Consider the following 12,099-nt stretch of genomic DNA (forward strand, 5'->3'; position numbering starts at 1 on the left):
ACATAGCATAGATTCTGTGCGCATTTTACCACTAATCCTTATAACATCTCTCTCAGAAGTTGCCAGATGAATAAGCCAGAGAAAGCATGTTAGTTTTACACACAAAGAGATGCTTACCACCATTCTGCAATCATCAGACACTGAAACATTAGTAATATTTTATGATTTAATTTTCCTGGGTTTCAGTTTTAAGTTTTGCTGTTGTAACGCCCCCTTGACTGCTTACTTCATGGGGCATTCCTGGGTTCGGGACAAATGGGACTGTGAACAAGGCTGGAATCATATACAAACATATACAAGTTTATACAAGCATATACATTTCTACATGACTATGTATATTGCTATTAGGATGTCAAGCAGCACACTCTATACTTGTCATGGTCAGTAATCTCGGTCTACAGAGCTATATACATTTCCACAAGGTAGCAATCTAATATTTGGGGTTGTTGGTCCTTATCCTCCCCCTTTTCCTCCAGTCTCACCCAAGTGAACTTATGCAGCTGGCCTGGGGGAGGGAGGGGGTCTGGGAGACAGACCTCTGCCTCCCAATCTGTCTGGGGTTCCCACCCTCTTAGAGAAACCAAACCCTACCACCTGGTCTGCCCATTGCTCAAGGAAGGACTAGTCAATGCCTGCCACTATCCTTCACTTCTAATTGGCTTGGGTTTACAACTCCACTAGGCCCTTGTAGTCAGTGATTTCAGTACTTTGGAAGCTCATTGCCAATCATGTGATAATAGCCAAGCTAGTTTTTCTTTTATCTATTGTCTGACCCTATATGAGTCACCTCTCAACAAAAAAAATGCTGCACACAAGAAGATATCTACATCTTGCCTTGTCAACCAGCTAGCTGGGAACTTCACACCCAACGTGTTTGAATATCTCTTATAGTTGGGGTGAAAATCTGTCTGCCTCCCAGTACTATCTTCCAGCACAGTTCTCTCACAACTCCCTTCCCCAGTCATAGTTCTGTAATTTAGAAGTTTAAATCATCTGGATTTTTTGCTAGTGATATTTCCTACAAAATTACCCAGAGGTCCAGGGAACTGTGGCATGCAAATCCACTACCTGAATGTCTGATTAATCCATTTAATGGTCAGTTAAGTATCCTCATAGCAGGATGTCTGGCAACTTTTTCAATCTTCTGAGCTTGTGGCTCAGGTTATAGTTGTATTGTTCTGTTCTTTTCTCTCCTGTAGCTCACTCAAACCTCAGTCCCTTGGGTGTGTGTGTGTGGGAGGGGGGGTTTCACTGTCAAAGGGATTTTCCCATTTTGAGGGTAATTTTGAGTAGCCCACATACGGGCTGATTCAGAAAGAAGCACGGGAGAGCCGGTGAGTGCCCGCTCTCCCGAAGTGCGCACAGGCTAGTGTCCTGGGCGCGCAATTCAGTATCGGCCTGCATGCAAATGAGGGCCCGCAGTAAAAAGAGGTGCTAGGTACACTAGTGCGTCCCTAGCGCCTCCTTTTTGACAGAAGCAGTGGCTGTCAGCAGGTTTGTCAGCCGACGCTCAATTTTACCGGCACGGGTTCGGAAAACGGACGCCGGCTAAATTGAGCGTCCGTCTTCCAACCCGCGGGCCGCGGGCAGATTTTTTTTTTTAATTTTTTTGGGGGGGGGTCTCCGACTTAATATCACTATGATATTAAGTCGGAGGGTGTACAGAAAAGCAGTTTTTTCTGCTTTTCTGTACACTTTTCTGGTGCCAGCCAAAATTAAAATGTGTGGCTTCGCTGCACATTTTGCTTTCTGTATCGCGCCGGAATGACTAATAGGCCCATCAATATGCATTTGTATGTTGCGGGCGCTATTAGTTTCGGGGGGTTGGCTGCACGTTATCGACGCGCTATTACCCCTTACTGTATAAGGGGTAAAAATAGCGCACTTTACTGTATCGGCCCGATAGCTGCAAAGTACATGGGTACTTTTACTACAGTACTTTGTAACTATTACCATGGTTTCTCTTTGAAACTTATCTAGCATAAAATATATACACTGAAAGTATCCACTAACTTTGCATCTTCTATTTTTGCAGACAGCAGAGGTGAGGAGTCTATAAAATAGCACATGCACTTTTCAGAATGCCAGTACAGGCACTGTTTTACAATCCCCTGGTTCTAAACGTGCCCAAATGCACACTTCTTTTGAGTACAGTTAAAAATACGTATATTAAGAGCCCCACATATGCTTTGTGTCATTTGTTAAAATATTTAGTACATCTGGCCCAGAGTCAGCACTCCCATTGTTTAAGGTATAAAGATCGCAGTTTCCTTAATTGTGCTCAGGGGTGGTTCTATAATGAGCCAGGGTGAGGCGGCAGAACTTTTAGGCGACAAAAAAATGCCTCTCTCAGAACGCTGCTGTGGCGTCCACCTCACACTGCCTGCTCCTACCGCAGCTGCTGAAGAGTGGAGGGATGCTGCTGCGGGCCGCCGCTGGAGGCCAGAGACAGGGGGACGGGGCAAGACGGGGCTGGGTGAGGGGGAGGGGGTATCATCTCATCCCTCGCCTCAGGCTGGTTGTGCTACTTCATTCAAGTTTAGACCTTGAATTCAGACATATCAGTATGGAATAAGCATGGCAGTTGGGGTTGATTTTTAAAAGATGAATTTGTAGCGCATGGAACTCTCTGGAAAAAATTTTAATTGACTGGCTTCTAATCATTTCATCTGGAGCAAGAAACACGGGCAGAGATTGCAAAAGGAGGATGTCAAGTTTCTGAAATAGAGGAGCTTTGTTTTAGTCTTCCTTCTGTTTCTGACCTTATATTTGTGTCAACTACTTGTTTTTTCTTAGAAGAATTTCAAAATGTCAGTCAACAAATGTATTGTGAACCTTTTTCAGTAAGAAAATTTCTTCTTCTTACGTTGTAAGACTCCTATGTAGTAACAGATCAGCAGCTGTTTCTTATTAATCAATAATCTATTAATATAAAAACCGTTAATATTTTCTGCAGCCTGTTCCTCATTAACTTATGTCCAGGGATCCTGGTGATGCTGTGGCAAGAGATGCAAAATTTGGTCCTTGCCATAAGATGTTTGAGTGCCTGTGGGAAAAAAGTTGGAACCAGGAGCCTCTCCAGGCTTCCCTTTCCCCTCCAATCTGTCCTCTTATCCTCTGCTCCTGATCAGAGCAGGAAAATAAAGGGGAGCAATGGTGGTACCTCAGGTGATGGGGACATATGATAGAGACATTCAAATATCTCAAAGGTTTTCATGCACAGGAAATGAGCCTCTTTCAATGGAAAGGAGGCTCTAGAATGCGGGGTCATGAGATGAGGGTGAAAGGGGGTAGATTCAGGAGTAATCTTAGGTAATATTTCCTTACAGAGAGAGGCTCATGGATACATGGAGGTGGTACAGTAAAAATAGTATCTAAATTTAAAAAAGCATGAGATAAACAAAGGGGCTCTCTAAGGGAGTGATGACAATTATAAAGCTGAATTAATTGGACGGAGGGGCAGACTAGATGGGCCATATGGTCTTTTTCTGTGGTCATGTTTCTATAATCCTACAAGCAAGTTTTGCACTTACAGCTTGCACTCCAAATTTTCACAAAAATAAGTTCATTGACTGTTTAGCAACACTAATGTATGATACCACTTTGGTACAGTAGACAGTGTATGTGGTTCTCGAAGGCACATGATGTGGTGTCCCGGTGAGTCTCCTTTGACTTCAGCCTGAGCTTCTTGAGGATTAATGTGCTTGTAGTCATTCGCACATTCTTAACTTTTGGTTTGGATGATTTTTTGTTTTTTAATTTTAAGCGACAGTGATGCTGCATCCAGCCTGTCAACAGCAATTACAACTGCACATGGAAAGCACTTCTTATTGGAATAGTGTTGGGATCCATAGAAGGGAGCGCTAGGGAGTGATCCCGATTCCGGGGAGGAGTGTGCCCTTGGACCACGATGCAATTGTAGAGAGGAGCTCCGTAGAAGTGCTGTGGCAGGCAAGACATGTCCTAGTTTGGGAGGAACGGATTGGCCACCGAGCCCTAACCTCCGCCGAACCTGCACACACCGGTAGAGACCCAGCAAGGCAATGCTGGTCTCTGGGGTAGCCCTCCGGCCACTCGATAGCCCTTTCGGACTTGCCACTAGGGAGTGGCAGATGCGGCAGGACGGACAGAGGCCGAGGACAGGCTATGGTACTGGAGCTTGGAACACTTGGGACTAGGAACTTGGAAGGACTCAGATGAGGACTTTGAACTTGGAAGGACTCAGACGAGGACTTGGAACATGGAAGGACTCTGGCAAGACAAGGACTCAGGATACTCAGGTAAAGACAGAGACTCGGAAACTAGGAGAAATCTGGACAGAGCTCGAAGACAAAACCTGCCAGAAGAGGACTCCAGCCACCAGGAAACGGTCACTGGATAGGACGGATTTACTCCCAGGAAAGATCAGCTGAAGACGAGATCCAGGGCGAGTGAACTGTTCAAGATCGGAACCTGACAACAGACATCAGAAGCAAGACTTGGAACATCAGGAGCTTGGAACTCGGAGCATCGGGAACTTGGAACTCGGAACATCAGAAACTCGGAACATCAGGAGCTTGGAACTCGGAACATCAAGAGCTGGAGGGACACCAGGACATCAGGAGATGTGGACATCAGGACAACTGGAGACGAAGGGACAGGATCCGTCGAAATACCAGAACATGGAACAAAGAAGGCAACGGAGGTTCAGGAATCATAGGCGAAGACGACGAGGAACAGAATGCCTTGCAGAAGTGAAGAAGGACATCATCAGAGACTCCTGGACAGAAGAACTGGAACAGAGGATCCAGGAGCAGTCCAACTCCTGAACTGACTCTTTGCGAAGGCAAAGCTGGAATGAAGAAAGACCATCTTTATAGGGCTGAAGAGGAACGCCTTGATGACATTAGCAGGAGGAGCTCTGACGGACTGGCCCTTTAAAAGAAGCAAGGAGGCGCGGCCTCACGCCTAAGGAAGGGCAGGACCATGGAAAGCGGCCATGCTGAGAAGCAGGCCCGAAGCATCGGAGGCGGCTCCTGCCGCTGAAGAGAGATGCTGATGGCGGCCTCCAGGCCACATGAAGAGAAGAAAGCAGGCCCAGTCTCTGCGACTCCCTGCTGCAATGGAGGAAGACTTCAGGGCAGCCCTCAGACCATGAAGAGGAGCTCCAGGCGGCCCCCCCGGCCACAAGAAGGGGAAGTCATTGGCGGCCACCTGGCTGTGGAGTGGAGGAGCTTCGGTGGCAGCCTAGCTGCGAAGAGGACGCTGGAGGCAGCGGTTCCGGGCCACGTGGAAGGCCTGGTCGGTGGTGGCTTGAGCCGCGAAGAGAGGTGACTTCGGTGGCGGCCTCCTGGCCACGAAGAGGAGCATCAGTGGCAGCCTCCTGGCCGCGGAGAGACAATGGTGGCCTCCGGGCTGCATGAGAGCACGGTGGCAAGGCCCGCCGTGCAGGAGCAGCATGTGGGCAGTCTCCTGACTGTGGAGATGGCGTCGGGGACCAGGTAGATTGGCAGTGGAGAGACATAAGAGACTGCTTGTGGCCTAGCCGCGGGCAGGATCGCAACAAATAGTTCCACTCTATCTGCACTAAAAGAGATTGAGATTTAAAGAAAACAGCGCACCTGTGTAAACATGTCCTCATCTTCTGGACATAGATATTGCCAGGCCATGCCCATGGTGGTCCATTACAATTATGGTTTTATGCTCAGGATTTTATTCAAAAGTCAACTGCTGAGTCAAAAGGAAATGGCTATCTTTTGAGGAATTTTTAATGCATGATGGCATATTTAGACATTTGTTTACTTATACAGCAAGCAAACAGTAAATTCTGTTTATTAAAGCAATCAATCTGCTTAATGCTTTTTAACCCTGTCCTTGCCTCTTTTCACCAAACTAAACTCCGATATTTGCCAGGAAAAATAATGACAAATATTTTTCTACCGATTTTATGCCATTTTTATATTCTTGTCAAAATAAACCCTGATAAATTCCCAGGAAATTTTTTTAAAAGCTGAAAATGAAGGTCATTGGGTACAGAGCAATTGAGGAGAGTACAGTGGGGGGTCATGCGAAGAGAAGCATAACAAGATGGAGAAAGAAGTGTGTTATAGATCCTACTCTAAGTTCTTTAGTCTGTTTCAGGGAATAGAACTTAAAGCAGGGTTCTTTATTGTTGAGTCACTGTTTTCACAAGAGACATTGGAAGTGGGTGTCTGGTAAACATGAATGTTGTGGGCCACCCTCTTTTTTTTCAGCATTTGCCTGATAAGGCATCTGGCCACAAATTACTTTTGATGGGGATTTTAGGAATGGGTGACATTTCTCTTGAAAACCTATGTTACCCACAGCCTGCTTGAACTGGAGTATTATTACTAAAACGTGCTATTGTTCTTCAACTTATGAGTAAGAAAATCTTCTGGGAGAAAAATACTTCATCCAATCTTAATATTTGTTGCAGGCGTGGACGCCTTGGACCGAGGTGGAGTTGGAGTAACCTGTCAGCTTGTGGAGCTGGTTGTGGCAGAGGCTCAACTGGAGCTTCACCTTAACCAGCCCACGGTCCTCTTAGGTTGAACTGTAGAGTACTGGGGCCAGTAGGACTTAGGCACAGATATCTGTTGATGAGGTGGAGATTCGAGGAGACAGATGAGTCACAGGCCAAGGTCTGGGGCAGGTTTAGCACAGACAGGGTCACAGACAGACAGTGGTCAGGACAAGTGGCATTTAGACATGGTCAAGAGTGAGGCAGTGGTCAGAAACAGGCAGAGTTCAGTTGTAATCGAGAAACAGGTGGTGGTCAGTGGCAGGCAGAGTTCAGTCATAGTCACAAGCCAAGCAGGCCAAGGTCAGAACCAGAGATCATCTGAGGGAAGAAGGGATGGATAGGCAGGCATGGAGATGAGGAACAGCACAGGTGGGCTGGAGAAGACACTGAAGAACTGAAGATTGACCAGTGGACAAAGATAAAGAACTCAAAAACGAAGACCAGAGATTACCAAGATGAAGACCAGGAATACACTGAGGCATCTTTCTCTATCAGAGATAGTTGACTTATTGCCGAGGCATAGATTGAAGGGAAGAAGGCCCTTTTATGTGCCAGAGGCTGTGATGTCATCAGTGGGTACCATGGGGGATTTCCCGCTGCGGGCCCTTTAAATTGGGGGAAGTCGGGCATGTGCACACCTCGGGTTGGGCAGGAGAGATGGCGGCATCAAGCTGAATGTGGCAGTCTGCCACAATGCGGCTCGCAGCATCCGAGATGATGTCTAGTGAGGGAGGACCCGGCTCAGGGCTGGAGGTAAACATGGTGGTTCGCAACCTTGCTTTGTGGATTGCCAATTGCAACATTACTCCCCCTCTTAAATCCCCTCCCTGAGGGTCTTGGTTTCTTGGGATGTAAGGTATGAAACTCCCTTAGGAGGTTGGTGTCCATAATGTTGGCGGTAGGTTCCAATGAATTTTCTTCGGTCTGTACCCCTTCCAGGAGATGATGTACTCCCACCTCTTGCCTTTTCACTGAGCGTCCAGGATTTCTTTTACTTCATAAATCTTGTTGTCCTCACTGCTCACTTCTTGCAGTTTAGGTGGTTTTCTAGAGTGCCATGAGAGTACTAGAGGCTTTAGTAAGGAAATGTGGAAAGTGTTGTGTATACCTAACGTAGGTGGCAGCCTCAACTGGTATGTCACAGATCCTATTTGGCGAAGGATGGTAAAAGGTATGATGTATTGTGGAGCAAGGCACATGGATGGTACTTGAGGTGTATGTGGTGTGCGCTTAATCACACGCTGCCTACTTTGCATTGAGGTGCGTGCCTCCTGTGCACATCAATGGTTTTTTTGGCCCTTTCGACTGCTTTTTGGATCATGTTGTTGGCACAGGTGCAGAGGTTCTGGAGCTACTGGGTGGATAGCTGAGCCATTGGTGACAGCACGGCCACGGGGAAAGGCAGAGGAGGCAAGGGTTGCTTCCTGTAGACTACTTGGAAAGGTGAAGACCTGGTAGCACTACAGATGTGAGAACTGTGAGGAATTCTGCCCAGGACAGAAGGGAAGCCCAATTATCATTGGCTTAGGCCCATAAGAAGGTTTTACGTGTTCGGTTTGTACATTCGGAATGTCCATTTCCCTGTGGGTAATATGCAGTCATAAAGTCTTATATGATATGTTTGGGTAGTCCATGTAAATGGAAAACATGGAGTGTGAAAAGGCATGCAAGCTCCAGGGTGGAAGGGAGACCTGGAAGTTGAACAAAATGAGCCATCTTTGAAAAGCGATCAATAACTACACAAATTATGGTGGCGCCATCTGAGAGATGGAGGTCCACTATAAAATCAGTGGACAACTGGATTCAGGGTTCCCTAGGGCTGGCAATGGCTGTAACAATTCCCAGGGTCGGCCCAACAGAGCTTTCTGCTGAGCGAAGGTGGAACAAGGATCCACATAAGCCTTAATATCTTGCTTCATCTGAGGCCACCAATAGTATTGATGAAGCACTGAAAGAGTTTGGGCTTGTCTAGAGTGAGCTGTGACATGGGAGTCATGGGAGTTGATACCTTTTTCTCAGAGTTTACTGGAGGGACGGTCATAGAGGCAGCTGGAGGATCCTGGCTGGATTGATGATATGCCTGGGAGGTTCTAGGATGTCCTCAGCCTGGAAGGAGCATGAGAGGGCATCTTCCTGGATGTTTTTGAAAGCTGGATGATACCACAGCTCAAAATCAAAAAGTACAAAGAACAGAGATCAGCAGGCCTGTTGTGCATTCAGTCGTTGGGTATGATGGAGGTATTCCAGATTCTTATGATCCGTATATATATAATAATATAGTGCTGAGCACCTTCTAGCCAATGATGCTACTCTTCTAGCACTAGCTTGATTCAAGGAGTTATCTGTCCCCAGTGCCATAGTTGCGTTCAGCTGGTGATAACTTCTTTGAGAAGAATGAGGAGGATGGAGAACCCCCTTAGGCGACCAACCTCGAGGCCCACCTAAATCCTGCCGGCCCTGGCACCCAAAGGCTCAACCCACAGGGAATGAGGGCTGGTATAGGTGAAGCTGTAGCAGCCTCTACCTTCAGCCCACTCTACCTGCCAATGGTGGGGACAAGTAGGTCCTCACCTACGAGTTGCGTCAACCCCACCTTGGCCCAAGTGTCCACCTCTGACGCAACAGAAGAGGCATATAGGGTCTGGGTGATGAAGATAAGGTTTCTTTAAGAAAACATCCTTTAGTTCTTGAAAGGCTGCTACTGCTTCAGGAGGCCAAAACTTCATGTTAGCTCCCTTACAGGTGAGGGCCATGAGAAGGGCCACAATCCTTGAGTAATTCGCAATGAAAATGGCGGTAATAGTTTACGAAGCCCAGAAAGCTTTGTAGGGCTCGCAGTTCTAATGGATGGGGCCAATCCTGGATGCTTTTAACCTTCTGAGTTTCCATGTGAAAGCCTTTCCTGGATATTATATATCCTAGGAAGGGGAGACTGTCCCTTTCGACTAGGCACTTCTCAAGTGTGTGTATTTATTTACTTAATTTATTAAAAATTTTTCTATACCGACGTTTAGCATATAGATTGTTTTCTCACAGCCACTGTAGAACAAGATGTACATTGTGACGATGGGAGCTGAGGGTCTTAGAAAAAATGAGGATGTCATCAACAACACAGATATAGAGAAGATCCTGGAAAATCTCATTCATCATTTTTTGGAAGACAGCCAGGGCATTACATAGCGCGAAGGACATTACCAAGTGCTCCCGAGTGTTGAACTGTCACTAGGTTAAATTCAAACCAAGTTGTAGGCCTTTCGTAGGTCTAATTTTGTAGATATCCTTGCTCCTTGGAGCCAGTCAAAGAGTTCTGAGATTAATGGTAGAGGATACCGATTCTTTTTGGTGATGGCATTTAATACGTGGTAGTCGATACAAGACCTGAGTGAGCCATCCTTTTTGGCCACAAAGAAGATGCCAGCCCCCACTGGGACATGGATCATTGAATGAAGCCCTAGTCTAGATTCTCATGGATGTACTCCAACATTGTCTTGGTTTCAGGGAGCAACAAGGGGTATACCCTACCCTGTGGTGGTTTGGTATTGGGTAACAACTGAATTCTGCAGTCGTACTTTCTGTGGGTTGACAGTGTCTCAGCCCTTTTCTTCGAGAATACATCTTCAAAGTCGGATGTGGCAGCCAGGGTTAAGTGGAGTGGAGGTTCCACCCGCTCCAGACACAAATTGTGGCATTGCAGGCCCCTGCAGGTGAGTTGCAATGTGGCCCAGTCAATTTGTGGGGAATGCAGCTAGAGCCAGGGAAGCCCTAGCGCAATTGGATGGAAGGCTTGGTCTATGACGTGGAAGACTATATGTTCCTTGTGGAATAGGCCGGTATTCACGGTCAATGGTGTGGTAGCAAGGGTGATCTGACCAGGCAACAGGCCCCCATATATGAAGAAGATGAATAAGGTGAACTTCCTTGGAATGGTGGGAAGCTGTAGATGATGTACCAGTGCTTTAATCAAGAAATTTCCCCCAGCACCAGTGTCAACTAGTGCTAGGGTAGAAAAGTCCTGGATGTTCACCATGATCGTCACCAGAAAAGTCAGTTGAGGAGCAGGGGTCGTAAAGCCTAGGATTACCTCCCCACCAGATCCTAGGCTCAGAATTTTCCTGGCTTGACTAGGCATTGAGCAAGCTGGTGCCCTGTGCCTACACAGTAAAGGCCCAGGCCTAATTGGCGGTGAAGGAGTCTTTCCTCTGGTGTGAGGCAGCCATGTCCAAATTGCATAGGTACATCCAAGTACACAGAGGAGGATGGGGCTGGCACTGGCAGTGACAACAGGTGCTAGAAGTAGGAGGCCAACCTGATGGCTCTACAAGGAGGACAAACCTCCCTAGACTGTTGAAGGCAGCGATCAATCCTCCCAGGCAAGTAAATGACTTCCTCTTGGAACTCCGGAAGTTCACGGGTGGCTAACTCATCCTTTACCCTGGAGGACAAGCCCTTCAGGATGATACTGCAGAGGCAATCCTCCCTTCAGTTGAGTTTGGTGGCCAGGGTCTGGAATTCTATGGCGTAGTTCACTAGAGGCCAGGTGCTCTGGCATAGATGCAGGAGGTTGGAGCCTACGGTGGCCAGCCAGCCAGGCTCATCGAAGACAGCATTAAAGGTGGCCACAAATCTCTGCAGGTCCTGGAGGAATGGATCAGCTTGCTCCATAACGGAAAAGCCAGGCTTGAGCCTTACCATCAAGGAGGGAGAGAATGAAGGTTGTCTTCACTGTGTCATCTGGGAAGCATGCTGCTTGGAGCGAGAAATGCATATAGCATTGTTAAAGACATTCTCAGTACTGTTTAGTGTCTCTGGTGTACTGGGTGGAGCAGGTAGATGCAGAATGGGGCAATTCAGTGTGGTGAACACAGGTAAGGTAGCCGATGGCAGAACTGGTGTGGCCAAAGCCGAGGTTGTATCCAGACGGGTGGTGAGTCACTCCATAGAAGCCACCACAAGTTCAAGAAAGTGCTGCTTGCTTTTGGAGTTTGTGAGCTAGGCCTGGAATTGCCTGGGGGGCAAGGCATCTGCCGAGTCCATGGCCTTAGCAATATGTTGCAGGCGTGGATCCTTGGACTGAGGTAGAGCTGACGCAACCTCAGGTAGAGTTGAGCCCTGCAGGTTCCTACCATTGGCTGGCGGAGGTGGTTGTAGCAGAGACCCAACTGGAGCTTCACCTTATCCAGCCTGTGTTCCCCTTAGGTTGAGCCCTTGCGTGCCGGGGCTGGCAGGACTTAGGCATGGGCCTCTGTGGACGAGGTGGAGATCTGTGGAGTCAGACAAGACTTATTTTTTGGGTACTTGCCAGGTTCTTATGGCCTGGATTGGCCACTGTTGGAAACAGGATGCTGGGCTTGATGGACCCTTGGTCTGACCCAGTATGGCATGTTCTTATGGTCCGGGGCAGGTTTAGCACAGGCAGGGTTGGAGACAGACAGAGGTCAGGACAGGTGGCATTCAGACATGGTTGAGAGTCAGGCAGTGGTTGGAGGCAGGAGGAGTTCAGTCATAATCAAGAATCAGGTGGTGGTCAGTGGCAGGAGGAGTTCAGTTGTAGTCATGAGTCAAGTAGGCTAAGGTCA

The 12,099-nt window shown here is 47.5% G+C and overlaps 1 protein-coding gene across 2 annotated transcripts in view; it reads left to right on the plus strand.

Moving 5' to 3' along the window:
* Positions 1–12,099, plus strand: part of CPNE8 (copine 8) — a 587,797-nt gene that overhangs the window by 14,324 nt on the left and 561,374 nt on the right. The window lies entirely within an intron of this gene.

The sequence above is a fragment of the Rhinatrema bivittatum genome, chromosome 9 (assembly GCF_901001135.1).
Source record: "Rhinatrema bivittatum chromosome 9, aRhiBiv1.1, whole genome shotgun sequence".
Taxonomy (NCBI): Eukaryota; Metazoa; Chordata; class Amphibia; order Gymnophiona; family Rhinatrematidae; genus Rhinatrema; species Rhinatrema bivittatum.